Consider the following 24,572-nt stretch of genomic DNA (forward strand, 5'->3'; position numbering starts at 1 on the left):
ACTGTGTTGGAAGGCGTAGTAGGAGCTAGGAATATCGGGGAGGGTCTTGATTCTGGAGGAACTTGATTCAGTCTTCAACTGGAATTATAGATTTTTGGTTTTGGTTGCTCCGTAATCTGTTTAACCAAACCTTTGTTAAAGTACATTTATGTTGTTTTCAGTATTTTCCTGTTAAAATGTAATGGTAGGGGCTGGTGTTGTGGTACAGCAGGTTAAACTACTGCCTGGTGCCCATATGGGATGCCAGCACTGAGGTGGCAGCTTAACCTGCTACACCAAAATTGTGGCCTTGATGCAGAAATTTTTGAGCAGCAGGTGTTGGTGCAACAGTTAAGATGCCACTTGAGATACCTGCTTTCCGTATCAGTGAGCTATGGTTTGAGTCCTCACTCTGCTTCTGATTCCAGCTTGCTGCTAATGCACACCCTGTGAGACAGCAGTTGATGACTAAATTACCTGGGTCCCTGCCACCCACATGGGAGCCATGGAGTAAGTTCCAGGGTCCTAGCTTTGGCCAGTCCCAGCTGTTTTGGGCATTGAGGGAATGAAGTAGGTGAAAGAGCTCTTTGTTTCTCTGCCTTTCAATTAATAATAATAATAAAATATTTCAACTATTTTTTAAAGATTTATTTTATTTATTTGGAAGACAGTTACAGAGAGAGGTTGAGACAGAGAGAGAGGTCTTCCTTCTGCTGGTTCACTCCCCAGATGGCCATAATGGCCAGAGCTGAGCTGATCAGAAGCCAGGAGCCAGATGCTTCTTCCAAGTCTCCCACATGGGTGCAGGGGCCCAAGGACTTGGGCCATCTTCCATTGCATTCCCAGGCCATAGCAGAGCTGGATTTGAAGAGAAGCGGCCAGGACTAGAACCAACACCCATATAGGATGCTAGCACTGCAGGTGGCGGCTTTACCCGCTATGCCACAGTGCCAGCCCAAGATATAAATTCTTTGAATTTTTTTGAAATATATGCATAGTTTTCCATAATACTTTTTTTTGACAGAGTTAGACAGTGAGAGAGAGAGAGAGAGACAGAGAGAAAGGTCTTCCTTTCTCTGTTGGTTCACCCCCCAAGTGGCCGCTATGGCTGGCACGTTGTGGCCGGCACACTGCGCCGATCCGAAGCCAGGAGCCATGCGGGTGTAGGGCCCAAGCACTTGGGCTATCCTCCACTGCCTTCCCGGGCCACAGCAGAGAGCTAGAATGGAAGAGGAGCAACTGGGACAGAACCGGCGCCCCAACTGCGACTAGAACCCGGGATGCTGGCGCCACAGGCGGAGGATTAGCCTAGTAAGCCGCGGTGCCGGCCCCATAATACTTTCAATGAACTTTTTGCAGACTCCTTATATATTATGTGTATATCTGTGTAGGTGTGGGTATTTGGTGTAAAAAATGTATTGCAGAGAAATATCATAGATTATCAAAGATTTTTTTTAATTTAAAAAGCAGAAAGAAAAAAAACAGAGAAAGAGCTCCCATCTACTGGTTTACTCCTCAAATGCATGCAGCAGCCAGGATTGGGCTGTGCTGAAATCAGGAGCCCAGAGTTCAGTCTGGGGCTTCCAAGTACTTGAGCTGTCACCTGCGGACCTCCAAAGAAGTACATTAACAGGAAGCTGGAGTCGGGAGGGGAGCCAGGATTGAACCCAGGCACTCTGATATGTGATGCAGGCAGCCCAAGTGGTATCTTAGCTGCTGTGCAAAGTGCCGGCTCTGTGAGAGACCCGATGCAATATCTGTGTAGAGCAGACTGAACAAACTCCAAAAGGAAACCATCAAAGGGTTGATTGGATACCACAGTGAAACATGAGGTGGTAGAATGAGCAGTTTTTCCACAGTTTAATATTTTCCGGGATGACACTGAAAACCTTGCTCTTAGAGAACCCTGAGCCACCTAATAATTCATTCTTGCAGGCTCTGGAGAGGGAGAAATGGTCGATTTGTACCATTAAATACATGCCCTGGACTCTCCTAAGAGAGCCTGGGAAGCAGTTGAGGGCATACTGGGAATGTGACCAGCACGTAAGGTAAGGAATGCCACCCGGCTTTGATTTCCAGTAGGAAAGGCTGCATTTAGTATCGTTCTTTCCAGCTCTGTTTTTGTAAAAGTGTCTGCGAAGCAAAACTTCCTGGGGGCCATAGGAGAGAATGCTGTCATGGAAGTACCTACCATGTGCATTCACACTGATACTTTACTTGTATAAATGTCACACATTGTCTCAGAGAGCAGGAAATCACGACTCAGAGAGATCAAGGAACTTCCCAAGATGGGGAATTTGAAATGTGTTTGATTCCAGAGCCCCTTCCAAGGCCTCTGTGATGCCTCCTTGGGCTGAAATCATGGAAAATGAGGGATATTCTGGATTGAATTAGGGAACTCTTGGTATCCAGCAAACTGTTCTGAAGAACTCAGAGTACCCTTTATCTGGAGGCAATTGGGGAGAGGAATGAAGCTGGCTTAGAAGGGAGGGTTTAGTGGGAGGAGATACCCAGCATTCCCGACTGTCTCTGTTTCCTGGAGAAGGGTTTTTGTGCCATGGCATTTAGCCCATGGTGCTGATTTATAAAAAGGGGGCCCTGAACACATCTGCCACTGGTTATCCCAGTGACCAAAAATGAAAGAAGTGTGGCACACTGTAAGGATATGGGATTTCATAAAACACAGATTTTGGGGGCCAACATTGTGGCACAGTGGATTAAGCTGCTGTCTGTGTCCTGGCTTCTCATAGGGGCATGGGTTTGAGTCCTGGCCACTCTACTTCTGATCCAGCTCCCTGCTAATGTGCCTGGAAAGGCCGTGGAAAGTGGTGTCCTGCCACCTTTATGGGAGACCAGGATTAAGTTCTAGGCTCCTGGCTTTGGCCTGGCCCACTCCTGTCTGTTGCGGCCATTTGGGGAGTGAACCAGTAGATGGAAGATCACTCTCTTTTTCTCTGTCTCTCTCCCTCTCTCTGTCACTCTACCTTTCAGATAAACAAGTAAATAAATCTTTAAAAAGGAAAGTGACAATTATAAACCGAGATAATAAATAGAAAGAAAGAAAGTGATAATAGGACAACTAACAGAGGACCTTAAACTCATCCATTACAAAATTGGATGGGATTTAAACTATTTTTACTTAAGAAAAAATGCATTTCCTGATAGGTTTGTCCACTTGGGAATTTTTATTTAGTAGTGCATCATCAGGCAAAGTTTGACTACCCAGCCTTTCATACCTTATTTATCTGCTTTTATTACAGTTTCTTTCATGAGCCCATTTTGACAGGTACGCTGATGAAAACAATATTAACAATCATGGAATTTCACACAACGTTGAATATTCAAGAGAATGGTGAGAAGGGGAGTAAGAACAGCTCTTAGACTTCCAGTTCTGTGGCTAGGCCAGGAAGAAAGCAGAAGGAGCAGCAGCCATGTTGTCTACTGGTACAGGCTTCAGGAAGGGCCTGCAAGACCGGTTTACATCTGCTTCATATGTGGGGCGGGGGCAGGTGCTGCCCAGGACCCCGACTGCCCAAAATGGAACAAGTAGGAATTCATTTAAGGGGGTTGCTGTGGATGGTAAAAACATTTCTCATGCCTGGACCAGTGTTTAGGAGGACGGCTCTTGTAAAGGAATTATCCTGTATGGTTCTCCAAGATAATCCGAAGGAGAAGGCAGAGACAAAAGCCCATTGTTTTCTCCTGGCAGCTGTTTATTGCATTGGTGCTGAGGAGGGTGTGGGGAGCCTGCAGGACTCTGGCCTAGGTGCTCACATGGAGGGCTTGTCCTGCTGCTCTGCCTGCTGATTTTCTTCTGCACCTTTTTTTTTTTTTTTTTTAATGGGGATTTGCCACAAACTGCAAAATCATAACTTCCCCAGTCATTTGGGCTCAGTGCCCTGGGAGTTTTGGTGAATGCTTGCTGACAGAAAAAGAGCTGAAAAGCACCTTGGGGACTTCCCAGCTCCCCTGGCCTACCTGTTTGTCCAAGGGAACTCATACCTTCCCGGTTTCCAGGCCCTGTGCTGGGGGAAGTGTGCGTTTTGGCCTTTCTGGAGAAGGGCACATTAGCTTCCTTGGCCTGTTTACATTTGTTTGGTCCTTTCTGCCCTTGATTGCAAATGAGACCTTGGGTGGGGGATTTCCCTGCTTCCATGGAGATCACTCCTTCCTTTTGTCTGCTTTCTCAATTTTTCCAGCTGGGGAAGAGAGCTGTCTTAATATATATATATATATATATATATATATATATATATATATATATGCTTTTCTTGACATAACTCCTTGTTTTCATACACTTTGCCCAGTGAGTGAATCAATTCACGACAAGGAAGCGATTCCTCGCTCTCCTGAATCTCCTTTTGCTGGGTTCTGTGAATATTGGGCCTTTTCTCATTTGCCTCTCTCTACCGTAGTTGTCCTTAAGAAAAGGAAGTCTTCTGAGCCCAGAGTCTGGAGCGCTCACTGAAGTGTGCATGTGAGGGTTCTAAGGTTTTGAAGGATGTGACTGGGCTCCTTAGGTACAATGCAAACTCCTGAGGTCAAGAGCTCCTGATTCTTTCCTTCCCTTTCTGTATGGATGCCATGTGAGAGGAGTTGTGGACCCTGTGGGGAGGGTGACCCAGTCACCACCTGTGGCTTGATTTGCTATGGGTGTCATCTGCCTCACCTTTGCTGCCTACAGCAGCCTGCCCACCTAGAGCATGGACACAGCTAGCCCCCTCCAAGATCAGCTTCCTTATGTGCTGCCTAAGTCAGTGACTCACAGGAGTGAGGGGAAACCCTTTGATCCTAGGGCCACTGGTACAAGGCTGCCTCATACCTCTTTCTTCTTTGGTAGAAGCCTGTTTGTCTTGGTCCCTTTGAACATATCTGATAACACAGCCTCAGACACAATGAGGGAACCCTATCTGCCCTTTGAAGCCTTTTCTTTAAGCTCAAATGAATTTTACTTGGTGACAATAGCTTTTCCACTCTCTTCACAGTATGCATCCCTTTGGAGAGTTTCTCTCTGGGATACTTTAGGTTGAAGACTTCTTTTGTTTTCTCTTTGTCAGACCAAGGGTCCTACCTCTGTATGGTAACTTCTTCAGTTCCCCAAGCCTTCCTCCAGCTGATGGATGTTGGTGCTCTTTCTCCTTTTGGAAGAGTTTCTCTGCAATTCCACTGCTGATGCTCCTCGGTGATGGTGCTATGCCTACTCTAGGTCCACTGTCTCCTTGGTTTCCCAGGCTCCCATTTCATACTCATAGATTCCTGGTGACTTTATCAGGACACAGTTTTCTTTCAGGTTCTATTTGGCCAGAATAGCATTCATTTCTTTTTCTCTCTCCTTTCCTTTTCTTTTTTTAAAGATTTATTTGAAAGGCAGAGTTACAAAGAGGCAGAGAGAGAGGAAGAGAGAGAGAGAGAAAGAGGAAGAGAGAGAGAGAGAGAGAAAGGTCTTCCATCTGTTGGCTCACTCCCTAGATGGCCTTAATGGCCGGAGGTGCGCTGATCCGAAGCCAGGAGCTAGGAGCTTCTTTCAGATCTCCCATGCGCATGCAGAGCCCCAAGGACTTGGGCCATCTTCTACTGCTTTCCCAGGCCACAGCAGACAGCTGGATCGGAAGTGGAGCAGCCGGGATTTGAATTGGCGCCCATATGGGATGCCGGCATTGCAGGCAGCAGCTTTATCCACTATGCCACAGCACCGATCCCTCCCTTCCTTTTCTTTGCTGAAAGTTAACCTTCGGCCTTTTTGGGCTTTATTTCTAAGTCAGGTTTAAGTTTAGACCATGGTGGTAAGAGTAGGCTTGGCTTCCTACATCATGTTTCTTCTAAATGTGCTTGTTGTCTTAGGCCTGGGAATGATTGTTGCTTCTCTGTTGCCCTGAAATTTTAGTTTCATGTCCTTTCTGTCATTTTTTCCCTTGGTTAGTACTTTTTTTGCTCTCTTTAAGAGTTCATTTTCTACCCCAAGGTTATGAAGATAGTCAGTCTCCTTTTAAGTTTTCTTGTAAACCCTTCCCCTCTTCGATGACATTCAGAGTCACATTTAGATTTTAAATCCTATTTTAAAATCTCAACCATCTTTTAAAGACTCTTAATTGCTTTGCCCTAGCTTGACCTCAGCTTAAGGTCACATTTTTCCTTTTTTGTCACCCATCTGCTGGCCTTTGCAGTGGTCTTCTCTCCCATTTCCTTGTGTGCTGTGCCTACCTCACTCCCACAGTCTTCCCCTGTGGCGTAGGTCACAGAGGAAATATTTAGTTAGTCCCTGCCAAACATTCTGGCTGTGTTGTTTTGCTTAAAAAGACATGCAGATAAACTGTTTTGATTCTTGGTCTTGGTGCTCCAGGGCAGATGTTTCTCCTATAACGGAGGTATTGTGGTCAATTGAAAAGAGTGCAGGACTAGAGTTCGGAGAATTGGATTCTGATCCCTGCTGTGCTATTCATTTGTGGTATCATCTTGCGCAAGGAACATTTCTATGTCTCAATTTCCTTTTGTTAAAAGGGACCTTATTTTATGATAAAGGGAACAGGACTCTATGGGTGTGTGATGGAAACTGAAAAAGTAAGCCTGATGGATCAAAGAGAGAATAGAAAGGCAGGAGTCCGAGAACCATCATCCTTATTGGAACTGGAAGGGCACTCAAATGAACCGAATGCAGAGAAAACCAACATATGTGGTCACTGTGAAACAATACAACGTGGTGAAATGATGGAAATTCTCTGACAAGGGTCACTTCAGCAGATAAATGCCTTGCCCGGACCTGGGCTTGCTGTGGGTCTACACCTGTTTGCTGTCACCCTGGGATGTGGGAGACTCGGCCTTTTGTGAGTGAGTTCAGTTCCAGAATTCCTCCTCCCACCTTCCTCCACCTTCATAAACCCAGGAATATTTGAAACTCAGCCCAGATCTTCACCTGGCTTTGATTTCCTTGTCATGTGGAGCTTTGTCCTTGGAAATTGTAGCTTCCAGAAACCTTAAATGTTTGCTGATGTGTGCAACCTCCACATTTGCTGTTCATTCCTTCTGTGCATGGCTGAGTTCCAATTCTTGTGCCCCAAAGATGGTGTTCTTGCAAGGAAGGGATGAGTATTTGGGGTATCCCTTCAATAAGGGCTGGGAAATAAAAGTAGACAAAGAATTAAAGGATGCCCCCTTGATGTTTCTGAGGGGCAGGTCTTTGGAAAAGAAGCAAACCTGGTTTAACATCTGCTCCTACAAACACAGCCTTCCTCCCTGCTCAGATAGGCAGAACTACATTTCTTCTTTATACCTATCCCCTCTAAAATGACTCTGGGATCTGATCAGATCTTGCTTCCTTTATACTTTTTTTTTTTTGGACAGGCAGAGTGGACAGTGAGAGAGAGAGAGACAGAGAGAAAAGTCTTCCTTTTCCGTTGGTTCACTCCCCAGTGGCTGCTGCGGCTGGCGCACCGCAGTGATCCAAAGCCAGGAGCCAAGTGCTTCTCCTAGTCTCCTGTGCGGGTGCAGGGCCCAAGCACTTGGGCCATCCTCCACTGTACTCCCAGGCCACAGCAGAGAGCTGGACAAGAAAGGAGCAACCAAAACAGAATCTGGTGCCCCAAATGGAATTAGGACTTGGTGTGCCGGCGCCGCAGGCGGAGGATTAGTCTATTGAGCTGGGACGCCGGCCTGTACTTTTTTTCTTTCCAGCTAAAGATTTGCATTGGATTCCTCCAGGGCAGAATGAATTCGGGTGAAGACAATCTCCAAAGTCGTTTTCTACCCTGTGGTCTTCTGTAAGGCACAATTAATTTGTAGAAACTTCCCTAAAATGGGTGCATGGAGACACTTGTCTCTGCCGGGGGAGTGATGAGGACATGCGTCCACTGTTGCTGTGCCCAGTCCTGGGAGGCTCACAGGCTGCTGAAACTTGGTAGAAAAAGTCATGGAACTGGGTAGACTAGCTCTGGGGAGAAGAGCTACATCACTGGCTCTGTAGACTTGTATGTAGGCCTTTTCTGCTATTCTGCAGTCCTTGATTTATCTCTAAGTCCCTGTGACATTCACCACAGTGCTCAGCTCTTTTTTTTTTTTTTTTGACAGGTAGAGTTACAGGCAGTGAGAGAGAGACAGAAAGGTCTTCCTTCTGTTGGTTCACTCCCCAAATGGCCGCTGTGGCCAGTGCTGCACTGATCCGAAGCCAGGAGCCAGGTGTTTCTTCCTGGTCTCCCATGTGGGTGCAGAGGCCCAAGCACTTGGGCCATTCTCCATTGCCCTCCCAGGCCACAGCAGAGAGCTGGACTGGAAGAGGAGCAACCGGGACAGAATCCGGCGCCCCAACCGGGACTAGAACCCAGCACCCACATGGGATGCCGGTGCCACAGGTGGAGGATTAAACACGTGAGCCATGGCACCAGCCAGCTCATGTTTTTTTACATTCCCACAAGCCCTGATTCTATTCTGACCCCACATCACCAATGAGGGTGCTTTCTATTTCACTGGGGCTCTTAGACGTAGGTGATGTAGAACTCTGGAATAATTGCTTTTCTCTTTTCTTCCTTTTCTTTTTAAAAATATTTATTTATTTGAAAGGCAGAGTTACAGAGGCAGAGAGAAAGTCTTCCATCTGCTGGTTCACACCCCAAATGGCCGCAATGGCTGGAGTTGGGCTGATCCGAAGCCAGGAACCAGGAGTTTCCTCTGAGTCTCCCACATTGGTGCAGGGACCCAAGGACCTGGGCCATCTTCTATCACTTTCCGAGGCCATAGCAGAGCGCTGGATGGGAAGTGGAGCAGCCGGGACACAAACTGGTGCTCATATGGGGTGCCGGCACTGCAGGTGGCAGCTTTACCCACTACACCACAGCGCCGGCCCCAATAGTAGCTTTTCTTTAGCTGATCTGCACTTCTGTCCAGCCAGCTCAAAGAATACAGACATCGAGCATTTCCTGTACGCTCTGTGGGTGTGTTCATCTAGTTGAAATAATGGTCTGATTTGGGGCTTGATAAGAGTTGTGAGAAACTGAATTGTCCTTTCAGATGATTCAGTTGGTAACTGTCACAAAATGCCCAAATGTGTCTTCCCTGCTAGTCCTGTTTACTCATGAGCCTGTCTTGGCTTCTACATCCCTTACCAATCATGGGTAATTCAGGTTTCCTTCAGGAACTCACGTCCTCTTCAGCCTTCTTGTTTCACTGCCCTTCTCTCCCTCCTTTGTGCTCCATTACCTCATGGAACACCCTCCTGGTCCCCTTTCCCCTTGGATTATGGGGTAAAAGCTCACCCACATTGTAGCCAATAAGCCTGACACCGCAAGTACTTCCAAGAAGAAGGTCAGACATTTGGGGTTGGAATGAGACGGTGTTAGTACCAGCAGTCTTGTCTTTGTCTTTGAGAATACCTTTGAAAACCCATAAAAATGTCCATCACTTAATTATCCAGTTCTTCCAGGACCACAACCCGAGATATGTAAAAATTATTTAATTTGGTTCCTTTTCTGTTTGATTGTATTGCTAATTTTCCAGAGATATTATTTTGTATCTTATCATATATATAAATGGTATTTTTGCCCCATTGTTCATTAATGAACTTATCTGAGCTTTCAGCCACCATGTCTAATATTGGGTTTTTTGAAAGAAAAAAAAAAAAAACTTCAACTTACAGAAGTGACTGATAAAGGAGTATTGGGTGAAGACAGTCTGTTTACACTGTGCCCCTGCTATGATGCTACTGTGCAAGGAGCTGACGCCATTCCTGACCCATGGGGAGGAAGAAAAGGGCTCCCAAGGGAAACCCGGTCACAAAGCGTGGTCCTTCCTCCCACGCCCAAGTCTCCAAGCTGGGCTTGCTGGAGTGTGCCATGGCTGCTTTGCCTCAGTTCTTTCCTTTATTTTCACTGTGTGTCATTTCAGGAAATACTTTAGCTTAAAGCCTGACAGAGTTGCCTCACTTTGAAAATCATGATCTAATTATGGCAGGATCACATTCTTTAAACATGCTGTTTAGTGGAGTTAATGGAATTATTCCCCCATCCCAACCCCCTGCCATTTTTGTCTAGGAAAGAATTCATTCTAGGAAAGAATTCATGCTGTATTATGTCTTAAATGGAAGCTTCTAGTTTGAAGCTGTGTCCATTTCCTGTAGGATATATATGCTGCTAATTTATGCCAACTGAAGATGTCTCAGTGCTCTGTGCGTAAACAACAGCATCTCATTGTGGAGCGAACACTTCAGGAAAATAGAATGGCTCATTTCGAATAAAATTACAGAGTGAACTAGGTTCCGGGTGACTGAAAATTTTTAGTTCGGGTGGGAAGGTTCATCCAGATGTTCTTACCTGGGAGTCAGTGGATGTCATGTTGTCCCAGAGAAGTACAACAGTGGTGGATTTTTTGTCTCCTTCTTTCTGTGTTGCCCAAGGGTGCTCTTCTTGTTTTCGTCTTTGGTCTTGTCCTTTGAAGAAAGCAGCATGCATTTTGATCTAGTTTTGGGAGTAAAATCTGTGGTCGCAGGGCGGGATGAAACCAGTAGTTCCTCTAAGTAGGAAGTTGTTCACCTTTGCTTCACTGGCACCAGGCCCTAAGGAACTGAAGTAAACCAGCTGCAGACCCTTGTTGTGCAATTTTGAGGTGAGGATGGGTGAAATCCCAGGGGCTGGAGACAGACATGTGGCTACCAGAGAGATGACATCAGCTAGTTTACTGGTGCCGTGGAGGCAGGGGAGATTCCAGGTGCGGAGCCTTCTTCCTGAGTGTGGGGGTGTCCAAAGCCACCCCCCAGTGCTTTCAGCAGCCAAGGCCTTTCCCAAGGCAACTCTGTTGCCTTCTGCTGTCTCCAGAGGGACCTGGACTTGGAAGGAGTCTTGCATCCTTGGCTGTGGGAGCAAAGTTGTGAGGGCTGAATAGACATGTGTGTCTATGTGTGTCAGTATGTATTTTGTGTTAATGCTAATGTCTGATTAGGGTTTGCAAATTGGGGATTGGATATGAGGTGAGAGGGAAAGTACTGTATGTTTTATGGCATCTGTATAGGAATTTCGCTTTCCTTGGAAAGGAAAGCAATTTTTGTTTTAAGTCACTTTTTTAAAAAGATTTACTTATTTACTTGAAACTCAGAGTTATACAGAGAGAGAGGGAGAGGGAGAGGGGGAGAGAGAGAGAGAGAGAGAGGTCTTCTATCTGCTGGTTCACTCCCCAGATGGCTGCAACAGCCGGAGCTGTGCCAATCCGAAGCCAGGAGCCAGGAGGTTCCTCCAGGTCTCCCATGTGAGTGCAGGGGCCCAAGGACTTGGGCCATCTTATACTGCTCTCCCAAGCCATAGCAGGGGCCCAAGGACTTGGGCCATCTTATACTGCTCTCCCAAGCCATAGCAGGGGCCCAAGGACTTGGGCCATCTTATACTGCTCTCCCAAGCCATAGCAGAGAGCTGGATGGGAAGTGGAGCAACTGAGACTCAAACCAGTGCCCATATGGGATGTCGGCACTGCAGGTAGCGGCTTTATGTGCTATGCTACCACGCCGGCCCCTTAAATAATTTTTTAACCAAAATTATTTTGTTATTTCCTTTTGATGCCCTTGTGTGGATACTTGGCATGCAACAGGATAGCATTTCTGATAATGTCCTTTCTATGTTCTGCTCCTACCCCATGCTTATCTTACAACAGCCTCACAAGGCCATAATTTGGGTGAGAAATTGGAGAAAACACTTCTGTGGGGAAGATCACCTCTTTGCTCAGCCTTACCTGATGCAGGCTTCTGGGAACAGGGTGGGGCTTCCTGGGACACCTACAGCTAACAGTCGGACTGGAAAAAGCTTCATGGCCTGAGCGGCATGTTGGAGAGTACAGAGTTGACAGTCGTTGGAGCCAACAAAACCCTGCTTACTGGCCTGGTTTTCCAATGCTATGTTGGGTTTCCCCACTGGTTTCCATCCTTTTCTCAAAAAGTGTTAGAAGATTAAGCCTGCTGCATGTGAAGCAGCTGATGCCAGCGCTTATGCTAAGGGAATCAAGTATCCCATCCCTAGGCCCGCTTGGCTTCTCTGAGACCCTTGCCCACATTCAGGGGTAGCCACTGCTTGCGCTAAGCCGTCTAGGGCCAGCTCAGACTTGTTCTTCCTGGGTGTCATCCCACTCACTGTCATCTTTTTCTTTTCCTTTGGGCTTTCAGATATGAAGACCCTCACAGTCCCTGAGTTGCCAGAGTGCTTGTTGTGAGAACCCCGTGCATCCTCTCCAGGCCCAGGAAGCTGTGGGTAAGCCCTTGGTTTCCTTCTCAGCCGGGAGTTCTGGGAAGCTGTCTGCATTCCTTTCTGCCCAACTCTGCCTCCAGGGCTGTGTGGGGTGCGGTTGCTTCATGCCTCTCTGATGTGGAATGCTAAAGCAGGGCCACTGAGGCTGGCCACTAAAGGAACTGGGGGAGGGGGGTTTGAAAGTGACATTGCCTTTGCTTGCAATCCTGGAATAAGGAGCTATCTATCTTCTCATGGGGTGTAGAGTGGTACTGATTCTTTAAAAAAACCTGTTTCTTACTTGCTTCCCCATCTCCTTGCCACTCTAGAAGGGAGGTGGTAAGGAGAAAGACCTACTTCTCAGTGTTTTGAGGTCTTTCTTTGCCACTGGCAATAGGGGCAGCAGATGCCTTCTGTGAGGAAGGAGTTTAGAGGCAGGTGCAAGAATGTGTCTCCTGGTTTTTGTAATAGTGGGTGTAACCACATTCTGGCTACATGGACACTCTGAATAGTTTGTGGAGGCATCCTCTATCACTTGAAGGCAAATGCCATCTTTACATGGCTTAACATTTTTCAGAAGTCCGCAGCATCAGCGGACCCAAGAGAGCATTATAAAGCATGAACATGCTGGGCAGCAGATGAGTCAGAGAGGGAGGCTCCTTGTCCAAGGGTGTGCGTGTGTGTGTGTGTGTGTGCACGTGCGCGCGTGTTTGTGTGGCTGGAAGTAGAGAATGGGGGTAAACAGTTCTAATGAACAGGCATGAAAGAGAGGCTGGCCTGGGAGAGTGAGAAGGCTGGGGATTTTTGTAAAGATGTGTTCCGAAGTGGCTAGAGGCCAGAAGTAGTGGGGTGGTGAGTTTGGGCATGCTTGGTTGTGCTTGTATTGCTGAGTACTTTGGTTAAGATGGCCAGGAATGCCTTCTTCTGGGAATAGGGCTTGTTCTCCAACAGCTCATGTCACCCTACACCTAAAGTACACCCACACGAGTCTTGTCTGTTAGGGAGGTCCTGGCACAGTGTTCTGGGGCAGAGGCCCTGGATCTGAAAGTGGGATAGGCAGCCGGAGTCCTCGCCTCCCAGTTTGTTTTCTTCCTCAAGAATGCAAAGCTTCTTTGCAGTGGTCAGTCCTTGCCGGCTTAGTCAGTGGAGGTGTGTGTGCCATGGCAGGGCACAAAGCCCTTCCCTGGTGCCCTGCCTCTTTGGGGCTTGAGAGCAGACTGGGTTTAATTTGAAGCAGACCTACTGAGATGTCTGTTGGAAGATTACTGCTGGTCTTGGCACTTACCTCTGTCTCTCTCCCCTTTATCTTTCCATCCCTGTCAGGCATTGTGAGCAGCAGTAGCTATCACAGAGGCTGATCAGGACATTAAGAATGGAGCTATATATAGCTGTCGGCACACTGCACTGGTGTACCCAGAGCACATCATTATACCTAGAGCAGAGGTTGATTTGAGTCTGTGATGAGGGGGTCTTTTTACCCACACAGAGAGGTATAGTAGGGCCTGGGAAGGCATTGATTCCATCTCCCAGGGCTAGAGAGGGAACCAAGATTTTGCTTTCCAGCCACCAGTCTATAGGCACTTGCTAAGTTTTTCAGCTTAGCAAACATTGTGGTGCAAATATTGCATAAAGTTTGTTTTATAATCTGAGGGAATTTATGATCAATTGGGAGAGACAATATTTATTAAACAATTAGAGAATATAAAAGATCTTCACAATATTGGTTACCAACCACAAACATATTTATAGTTCAGAAACAAACAAAAGAAATGTGTCTCGAAAACCATAGGGAACTTTGTTGGAAGAGGCAGGATTTTTCTTGGTCTTTCAAAATTGGGTCATTTTTTTAAGCGAAAGAGAGGTAGGTGGAGCGTGTTTTAAATGTCGAGGACAGCAAGTACATGGAATATGGCACCCCAGTCCCAGTGACGATCTGCCTTGGAGCAGCAGGTCTGGCAGAGCAGAGTAAAAACATCTGAGCTCTGGAAGTTCTGCCTCGGTGCCTGGGAGATGGGATATGAGGCAGTGAAGATGGAATTTTGTGGAAATCCACTATATAGAAAAAATAGGATAGTTTTGGAGAAGATAAAGACTGATAAGGGCTGGGAGATTGGCAGCAGGAATAAAGAAGAAAGGATGAATCCTAGTGAATATTTCAGAGTAGGCAGGATGTAGATGTATGGGATATTAAGGATGAAGTTAAGGCAAAGACAGAGCATGCCAAAATTTCTGACCTCTGAGTTGACTAGTATAGGTTATGTTTGTGAAAGACTTTGCGCTTTCTCGTAAGTATCTCAGACTTGTGTGGACTCTTAGAGCTCATCTAGTCTGGCTTCATTTTCACAGACGAGGAGATTGGAGCCAGGAAAGGGCAAGGTACTGTTCACAGCTCATGCACTGTTTTGTGGTAGAAAGCGAACTCCAGTCTGGGCTTCTCTCTTGTAGGGCAATTTAAAGACAAAACGAACACATAGGAGAGAGGTTAGGGTTAGAGAAAAGTCTAGACAGTTGGGTAACACTGGTGATAACCAGTCTAAGCAAGACAAAACCTGTTCAGAAGCCTTCAGAGCATCTCTGTCGTTCTGCTACTGAGAACTGTTTTTTAGAATCACTAGACAAGGGTTTATGTTCTGAGATTCTTAAGAGTATGTAAAAATGATGTGTATGAAAGGTATTGATTGGGCTTCCTGATAGACTGTGGCTAGTTTCAGAATGGTGCTTTGCTAAGTGAGTTTCAAGAGTGATTTGTACTTAGTTTTCACCTTATTGCTGACCACCAGACCTGACTGCTGAAAAAGAGGACTCAGCTTTGCTGCAGTAGGCTCAGGCCACCGATCATTAGTGGCCAACGATGTAATATTTGCAGCTGTGGCTCAATTCATGTTATCTACGTCCTCGTAAAACACAAGCTTCTATGTGTATTACCTTCCCTTCCCCTCGGTCTCTCTCCTTCCTTCTTTCTTTCATTTTTCTCCTTCACTATTTCTCTCGTCTCATTTCCTATCTTCATTCTCTATTTCCTTCACTCTTGTCTGCCTTGTCTAAATGGCTTTCTGTATTGGAGCAACTTGGTTAACTCAGATGTGACCACAGCAACACACCTTGGAATATTCTGTTTTGCTTGTGTTCCTGGATGTGACTGCATTCAGTGATCCAAGCCAGGATTGGGAATTATTCTGGACTCTTCCTCAACCATCCTCCAAGTTCTCATGATCTTTCACCTTGTTTCCATTCTCACTGCCCCACAATGCAGGAGAGGGACCAGAAAGGAATTATGGATGAGGACAGAAAAAGACAGAGAAGCAGGTCCCCTTCACTGTTTTCAAAAGCCTTCTGAGGAGTGTTCCCCTTGAAAGAACTTCGCTTGCATTCCATGTTCTGACCCTCAGCTTCCCCACGGATTCAGCTGCACTGGGCCCTGAAGACAAGCCAGAGAACTGCTGCATCCTGGGACAAGGGAAACCTTTGCTTTTGCCTAGGGGCTGGGCTCTTGTATATGATTCTCCTGTGCAGCCATAACCACTGAGTTGTGTTGTTGAAGGTGAGCAGCTCTGTGGCCAGGCCCTTCTGGGAGAGAAAGCAGGAGACACAAGGCTGAAGTGGGGTCTGTGTACTTTTTCTAGGCTCACCAGCCCTTCACTTGCTTTCCATCTGACAGCAGCTCTCTCTCTCTCTCTCTTTTTTTTTTTTTTTTTAAGATTTCTTTTATTTATTTGAAAGACAGAGTTACAGAGAGATGTAGAGACAGAGAGAAGTCTTCCATCCACTGGTTCACTCTCCACATGGCCTCAAGGGCTGAAGCTGTGCTGATCCGAAGCCAGGCGCCAGGAGCTTCTTCCAGGTCTCCCACACAGGTGCAGGGGCCCAAGGACTTGGGCCATCTTCTACTGCTTTCCCAGGCAATAGCAGAGAGCTGGTTTGGAAGAAGAGTAACCAGTACTAGAACCAGCACCCATATGGGATGTCGGCGCTTCAGGCCAGGGCATTAACCCACTGCACCGCAGCGCTGGCCCCAGCAGCTCTCTTCCTAATGATTCTCAAGGTGGAAAATTTAATAATGTCCTTAGTTTAATCCAACTGGTCTTGTTCTTGATTATGTATCCCAACTTCCACATCCCCTGTTTGGGACTGTTCTCACATTTTCCTCTTTGTTTCACATACCATTGCTGTAGGCCACCCCGAGTTCCCCTTCCTCACCCCAAGACTGTTGTAATAGGGATTTAAGGAGGGAATGGACTACATGGAGCGTGGAGAAAGGACATTTGTGAGTGGCCCAACTGTGCTTATCTGGAAGTTCTGTCCCATTCTCTCCTGCCCAGCCCCTCAGAACAGCAGGTGAAATTAGCGGTAGTTGAGTGGTCTCTCTTCTAAGCCATCCTTGATAAAACAAGTCCATGGCTCAATTCAGTCACATTTGTTAAACAACAGCAACACAGAAACCCTTCAGACCTCCAAATCCCGTCCATCTTTGCCTCAGGCAACTCTGGCAGCTCTCTCTGAGTCTCTGACCCTCTGTGATGTGCTGGTGGCTGTGCTTCTGCTGTGTTTGGAGAAGTTCTGGGTCTGACAGGAACCATGATTTAATTCACATAGTGGTAGGCTGGTGACTCTAGAAAGCACAGAGAGCCAAGCCCTGCCTTGCTGAATGTTCTCCGAGTAGGCTTCCCCTCCTCAGCTTCTGTGGCCTTTTCCTTGAAAGCAGCAGTGATGCCTTAGTGATGGCAGATCTTATCTGTCTTGATAATTTTTGGCTACAGTTTTTCATCACCTTCAAGACTGCAAAATGGTTGACTTTCTTTGTCTGCTTGGATTTGAAGCAAACTGGCATCTCCCAGTTATGGCCTCTGGAGTCCACAGCCTGTGAGAGGGAAGTCTTCTGCTGGCATTTGCTGCATGGGGACAGCGGTCCTTGGCCCCTTGTTCTTTCCCCTCTGCTCTCCTGGTTGTTAGCAGCCTAAGCCAACCAGTTACGTGGGGTATAGGCAGTCATGATGCCCCAGGTTAGGGCGCCCCAGACACAGAGGGAATAAAGGGCGTTCTGGTACTCAAGTCTGTTCCTTGAAATCCCAGGGAGGGACACTCAGGAATTCCCCCGCATTGCTATTCTCTGACTTGCCATCAAGTGACCAAATGAGGTCTGTGTCCTACTCTGCTCCAGCCTGAAGGACCTTCTGTCCTTCAGGTTTTTAAATTGCTGCTGCCTCTCCCCTCTCCCTCCATAATTCCTTTCCCGATCTCACCCATCTTCCCTTCCTTGCATCTCAGGGATCCATTCTTCTGTTGTGTAGGCTCCTCTATGTCGCTCCTTAAGTGAATGAACAATTTATAAGCACCTCTTTTTACACAAGAGGCAAGCTGGCTCTTTTCTGCTGAGAAAAAATATATGCACTGAATATATGCTGTAATGAAAAGAGCTAACTGTTCTCTAGATTCTAACATCCAGTTTCCTAACCTTGGAGAAAAAGAGTGGTTAAAAAGTGACATCTTCTATAGGATATTGCAGTTTGTTTACATAACACTTATCTGGACACAGGGGCCACCGTCCATGTTCCGGGGATAAGTACTGGATCTTGAGGGGCCACTGCTCTTCTCTCTTTCTAATTCTTGGGAGGAGTGCTGTAGTTTGCAATATGGGAGCTAAGCTGGTGTGTCTGTATCCCAGTAATGTCTGAAGAAGCTGAAGCATGGCATTCCTACCATCTAATGTTTCAGTCATCACGTTCAAACCCGAGTCTTGGCTCACAAATAGCTATCAGATGCCAGCTTAGTATAGAAAGTTAAAGATCCACAAGAATTCACTCAGATAGTTAAAAATATCACTGTGTGATTCTAATCATTGTGACCCAGGGTTTGGGGAGATGCAAGAATTGTTTGGATTCCTGAGCTGCTCCACGTCCTTGCCAGAGCTCAGAAGGTCAGAGCCCCAGTTGGAAGGTTTTGATGTGAGTAGCAAGAGGGACAAAGGGCAGAATAGGCAGGGCTCAGCTGTCTTTTCTTTCTGTGAGCATTCTTCATCTCACCTAGTTTCCTCAGAGATGACTCCACGGGGATGAAAGTGGTAAGTTTTCTGCCTTCCTGTTCTGTAGGAGGACTTAACAGCCTCATTAGCACAGACATGCTCCATTACTCAAAGTTTAAGGGCTCCACAGACTTGATTTCAGTTTTTCTTTATGTATACTTGCCTGAAATGTCATTCAAGACTCCATTTACCCCTGTGAGTATAGTGTGCGTCTCCTAGAAATGCTTTTGTTCTAACCAGAATGGAACAGAGTAGGACATGGACCTCATTTGATCTGAGCTCTGTATTTTATTTCATCAGCTAAACTCAAATTCATGGGCTCATTAGGTGACTAGTGTCAAACATTCCTGCAAGTCTCTTTCATTTATACCATCTTCTTCCATACCATCTTCATCCTGTTTTCTTGCAATTTTTTCCTCAACTTAAATATAAAATTAAATAGTTTGCCCTTTAAAATTTTCCTTCTTATTATATTTAATTTGTGATTCCAGTTTGTGGAGCCCTTTTTACTGATTATCTCTAGTAAACTAATTTGTCATATGCATATTTGATAGGCATGCCTTATCCAAGTTGTTGACAAAAAGATGATCATGATAGGAATCTAGAATAAATGGAAAAAGAAAAGTGTATTTATTACAGGCCAATATCCCTTATGAACATGGATGCAAAAATCCTCAACAAAATACTAGCAAACCGATTCAAAAGCACGTTGAAGGGATTATACAGTTGAGTGGGATTTATCACTGGAATACAAGGATGGTTCAACAGCTGAATAAGAAATGACATGAGAAGTACCAAAACTTCTAGAAATTTCAGGGCAACTCTTCCTGGTTGATATCTATCTATTTGCTAACACGGTTTGGATCTACCTGTCCTGAGTTACCAGTCTATCCAGATGCCTGTGTATATCTTGTTTCATCATAAGATTAAGAGAGATTTTTCTGAAGTCTAGATCCAGTATGTTTTTGGCATTCTTTGCTACTTGTCTATGTGTGTACATATATTTCAGTGTGTGTAGGATATGTAATATATATCATACACAAATATGTATCATGTAAATATGGATGCATATTACTGTTATTTTTAAAAATTTACTTGAGAGGTAGACATACACCCATATATTCAGTGAGAGAAAATTTCCACCCATCCACTGTGTCATTCCCCAAATGCCTGCAACAGCCCCCAATTGGTGCCAAAGCTGGGAGCCAATAATTAAATCCAGGTTCCACATGAATGGCAGGTACCTTGCTGGTTCACTCACTAAATATCCCTAAATACCAGCAATGGCTGGGGCTGGGCCAGGCTGAATCCAGAGCTGGGAACTCAATCCAGGTCTCCCATTTGGCAAGCATAAACTCAATCATTTGAGTCATTGCCACTGTCTCCCAGGGTTTGGATTAGCAGGAAGCTAGAGTCAGGAGCTAGAGCTGGGTACCTAACCCATGTCCTTCATTATGGGACATAGTCTTCTTAAACTGTGTCTTTCCCTCCACTTTGTACCCTACCTCCCTCATCCTGAAACTTCAGTCATGACAGGCAGAGATCTTGGTTGAACTCTGAATTCTAAGCCATGTCAGCCTTAAAAACCCACCCTGGAATGGTAAAATGGTGCTTTCAGTGGGAATCTGGGATGTTGCTTCCTTGATTCAGTGTTTCCTGGCCTCAAGCCTGTGTTCATGTGGCTCAATATTAAAATACTCAGACTTACCAAGGGACAGTGATCAAGAGACCTGTGGATTTGAGAGGTCTTAAGAAGTTAGCTCATATGTGAACATTGTGGCAGCTCATCCAGCAGAATGAATTTAGCCACTGAGTACCACGTGCCCTGGGTAGCTGAACCTTGAGCTTCATTTGGCAGACTGAAAGAGAGGGCTCAGCCCATCGTGAAGGTATCTAGGACTGAGGGATAAGATAATTGTAGGCAGAATTACACATATGTCTACTTCAGAGCCTTAGGGTCAGAGGTGTGGGTAGGGTGTGGGGAATGTATGTAGGGAGTGTGTGGAAGAGGGAGCCAGGAGAAATTAGGTCAAGAGTAGGCACCTGGGCTCATTTCTTATCATAAAACTTCAGGACTTGAGCAGAGAATGGGTATTTCTCTCTTTTCCTTGAAGGGTATTCAAGCAAAGTATGTGGAGCAGTAGCCAGCGTGCTGGAGGTCCTGCCAGACTTGGCTCCCTGGACGAGGAGGGCTGGGATTGCCAAGTGGAGGGACGCCTTTGTTGTGTTGATTCAGAGGCTCTAGTAGAGCCCGTGTAGAGGTTGTAGGTTTGCAGTAGACAGATTACCTTTAACAGAACTGAGCTGCTGTTGCCAATCCTTCTGCTTTGTAAAGGCAGCTTTGTCGGACAGAAAGCTGGGATGAGTCCCCCACAGAGCCGCAGTTCTATTCCAGGCACTTTGCAGACCATTTCCTAAATTTTCCTGTCCTGTATTTTGTATCTTTCTTTTTCTCTCCAGCCTTTCTCTCCAGGCAGGAAGCCTGAACCACACATCTTTTCCTCTAGGAGAGGCTCTGTTTTGTTGTGTTGGTCTTCTGTCTGATCCAGATAGATGATTCCAAAGCCCCAGGCCAGGAGCTGTGCTGAAGAGGTTGGGTACAGGAGCCTTGTAGACTTTGTAGTCCCTCTAAGTGAGAAGTCCTGCTGCTTACACTTCAGAAAGCTGTGTGACTACAATAGGAAAATGCTATGGAACATTCAAAGTAGGAGGACTCTTGAGGAATATCTAGTCCAGCTCTCATTATGTGGAGAAAAAAACGGAGACCTTAAGGCAGACGAGGACTTGGTCAGGCTCTTTCCACCCAGAAAGCTGGAAAGCAAGACTGAGCTCCAGTCTGTTGACTTTCTACTCCCAGGTCTTTTAATTTTTCACTTCTTAACACATTGCCACTCAGAGGCAGGAAAGAAAAATTGTGAAGTCTTAAGGGATTCTTATATCAATAACCAGAGCCTAATGTAGGAGAAATGATGGGGCTACATCAGATTACTTGGACAGAATGGTTGTCTTCAGTAGAGATGCTGCAAGACCCGGACTCATGGGCATTGGGATCTAGTTTCCTCAGGTGCATCTGAAGTTAGACCACATCTCTTAGGCATTCTAGGACCCAGCCAGCAATATGTGTACTACAGGATTGCTGTTCCCTTTTTTAAAAAAGATTTATTTATTATGTATGTAGTTGGAAGTCAAAATTACAGAGAGAGGGGCCAGTGCTGTGGTGCAGTAGGTTAAAGCCAAGACACTGTGGCCAAAAAAAAAAAAAAAAAAAGTCCTAAATGAAAGATCTCTGTGAGTGAGATCCAGCGGAAAGAATGGGCCACCAAAGAGGGAGGTACCTTTCTCTGAAGGGAGGAGAGAACTTCCACTTTGATTAAGGTCAGAGTTTGTGAACTCAAGAGGCTTCCTAGCCTTGGCAGCTCATGACAAGAGCCTCGGGTGATTACTGACATCATAAATAAGAGTGTCAATTGTTAAATCAACAACAGGAGTCACTGTGCATTTACTCCCCATGTAGGATCTCTGTCCTTAATGTGTTGTACTATGTTAATTAATGGTAAAACTAGTACTCAAACAATACTTTATACTTTATGTATCTGTGTGGGTACAAACTGTTGAAATCTTTACTTATTATATTCTAAGTTGATCTTCTGTATATAAAGATAATTGAAAATGAACCTTGACGAAGAATGGGATGGGAGAGGGAGTGGGAGATGGGATGGTTGCAGGTGGGAGGGAGGTTATAGGGGGAAAAGCCACTCTAATACAAAAGTTGTACTTTGGAAATTTATATTTATTAAATAAAAGTAAAAAAAAAAAAAGCCCCAGCCTGCAGTGCCGGCAACCCATATGGGTGCCAGTTCAAGTCCCGGCTGCTCCACTTTTGATCCAGCACTCTGCTCTGGCCTGGGAAAGCAGTAGAAGATGGCCCAAGTCCTTGGGTCCCTACACCCACGTGGGAGACCCGGAGGAAGCTCCTGGCTCCTGGCTTCGGATCAGCTTAGCTCTGGCCGTTGCAGTCTTTTGGGGAGTGAACCGGCGGATGAAAGACCTCTCTCTCTCTCTCTGGCTCTACCTCTCTCTGTAACTCTGTCTTTCAAATAAATAAAATAAATCTCTAAAAAAAATTGCAGAGAGAGAGAGCTCTCTCTATTCCATCCACTGGTTCACTCCCCAGAAGGTTGCAATAGCCAGTGCTGGGGCAGGCTGGAGCCAGGAGCTTCATCTGGATCTCCCATGTGGATAGCAGGGGCTCAAGGACTTGGGCCATCTTCTGCTGCTTTTCCCAGACCATTAGCAGGGAGCTAAATCCGAAGTGGAACAGCTGGAACACGAACTATCACCTGTATGGAAAGCTTGCATTGCAAGTGGTGACTTGACCTGCTATACCACAACTCCAGCCTCAAGCTCACTGTTCTTGAATTCCTTTGATTTCAAAGTAAGGAATTACTTTTGTTTTATTTGGATTTATTTTTTTTTTTATTTTTATTTTTATTTTTTTTTGACAGGCAGAGTGGACAGTGAGAGAGAGAGACAGAGAGAAAGGTCTTCCTTTTGCCGTTGGTTCACCCTCCAATGGCCGCCGCGGCCGGCGCGCTGCGGCCGGCGCACCGCGCTGATCCGATGGCAGGAGCCAGGAGCCAGGTGCTTTTCCTGGTCTCCCATGGGGTGCAGGGCCCAAGCACCTGGGCCATCCTCCACTGCACTCCCTGGCCACAGCAGAGGGCTGGCCTGGAAGAGGGGCAACCGGGACAGAATCCGGTGCCCCGACCGGGACTAGAACCCGGTGTGCCGGCGCCGCTAGGCGGAGGATTAGCCTAGTGAGCCGCGGCGCTGGCCTTATTTGGATTTATTTATGTATTTGAAAGGCAGAGTTAGAGAGAGAGAGAAAGAGATCTTTCATCCATTAATTACTCCCAATAAAGCTCCAATGGCCAGGGCTGGCCAGACTGAAGCCAGGAGCTTCATTCAGGTCTCCCACGTGGGTGCAGGAGCCCAAGTACTTGGGCAGTATTCTGTTGCTTTCCCAAGCACATTAGCAGGGAGCTGGATCGGAACTGGAGTAGCCGGAACTCAACTGGTGCCCATATGGGATGCCAGCATCTCAGGAGACTGCTTAATCTACTATGCCACAATGCCAACCCCAGGATTGACATTTTTGGAAAAAATAAAAGAAATTTATTTATTTATTTGAAAGGTAGAGTGACAGAGAGAAAGGGAAAGAGAGAGAAAGAGAAAGAGAGAGAAGGAGAAGGGGGGCAGGCAGAGAGATCTTCCATCTAGTGGCTCATTCTCCAAATGGCTGCAACAGTCAGGTCTGGGCCAGGCTGAAACCAGGAGCCAAGAACTCCATCCTGGTCTTTTATATGGGTGACAGGGGCCTATGCACTTGAGCAATCATCTGCTGCCTTCCCAGGCACATTAGCAAGGAGCTAAATTGGAAGTGAGGCAGCTAGGACTTGAACCAGCATACCTGTATGGAGTGACTTTAAAAGACTTGTTCCATTCTCATGCTTTTGGGTTCAGAACTTTAAATGACTTTAAACAAACAAACAAAAAGATCTATAAACCTCTCTAGTGACCTAATCTAGAATCTGATTACTATATATGTATTTTTTCTTGGTGCATTGTTTGTCCATCCCCTCAAATTCCCTTGCCTTTTGCAGGGAACATCTTTCTGCTTGTTTATTTGGAGAATCTTTTCAGTGATTCATTTGTCCAAAACACATTAATTGCCCAAGCAGAATGAAACACTAAGGTAGATACACCTTGAGGGGCTCAGGTGTATGGTGGAGACAGGTGTGCAAGTAACCGGTGCTAGAGAAATAAGCACCATAATAAAACCATCTTTAACTGTAGAGGACTTGCAGAAGATGCAGATTCTACCAGGAGATTAAGAAGTATTTCACAGAGGGGTGATAAGTGAGTTGGGCCTTAAAGGCAGTAATAATTGGTGGAAGAAGGAAAGGCATTGAGGTAAAGGTAACAGCATGAGCAGTGGAGGTAGAGAGAGGAGAATGCGGTGGTTTTCAAAGCACCAGGTCTTGTGCTAATGTTCCTCTCTTGGGGTGGTGGTAGCAGGGGGCCTATGGGCAGGAGATGAAGCCAGGAAGGATTGCAGATTTGAGAGGTTATGTACTGGGAGTTGCTGTTGCTCTTATTTAGGCCTTCACTATTTTCCCCCAATTTTTAAAGAATAGTAATAAAACTCTTTTTCCCTCAAACATTTTATACCCATCTATAAATGAGAACAGCATTTTTTTTCATCAAAAATGTATTTTTTGCAAGCATAGTGACCTGCATAGTTGTGATGTGAGAAAGCATTTTTGTCCTGAATGGAGCTGACCTGGGAGAACCCTATCATTGTGGGAGCTGGGTCATTCCTGCCG

The 24,572-nt window shown here is 46.0% G+C and overlaps 1 protein-coding gene across 16 annotated transcripts in view; it reads left to right on the forward strand.

Moving 5' to 3' along the window:
• DENND2B (DENN domain containing 2B) overlaps nucleotides 1-24,572 on the forward strand; it is a 182,453-nt gene that overhangs the window by 30,851 nt on the left and 127,030 nt on the right. For 12 of the 16 annotated variants that reach the window (XM_089329112.1, XM_070073762.2, XM_089329052.1 and 9 more), the window contains exon 2: nucleotides 12,107-12,191. The exons of the other annotated variants lie outside the window; for them this stretch is intronic. The gene's annotated coding sequence lies outside the window, so the exon portion shown is untranslated. The remainder of the gene's footprint in view (nucleotides 1-12,106; nucleotides 12,192-24,572) is intronic. 16 annotated transcript variants of the gene reach the window in all.

Source organism: Oryctolagus cuniculus, chromosome 1 (genome assembly GCF_051225735.1).
Source record: "Oryctolagus cuniculus isolate XC-2025 breed Fujian yellow rabbit chromosome 1, ASM5122573v1, whole genome shotgun sequence".
Classification (NCBI taxonomy): Eukaryota; Metazoa; Chordata; class Mammalia; order Lagomorpha; family Leporidae; genus Oryctolagus; species Oryctolagus cuniculus.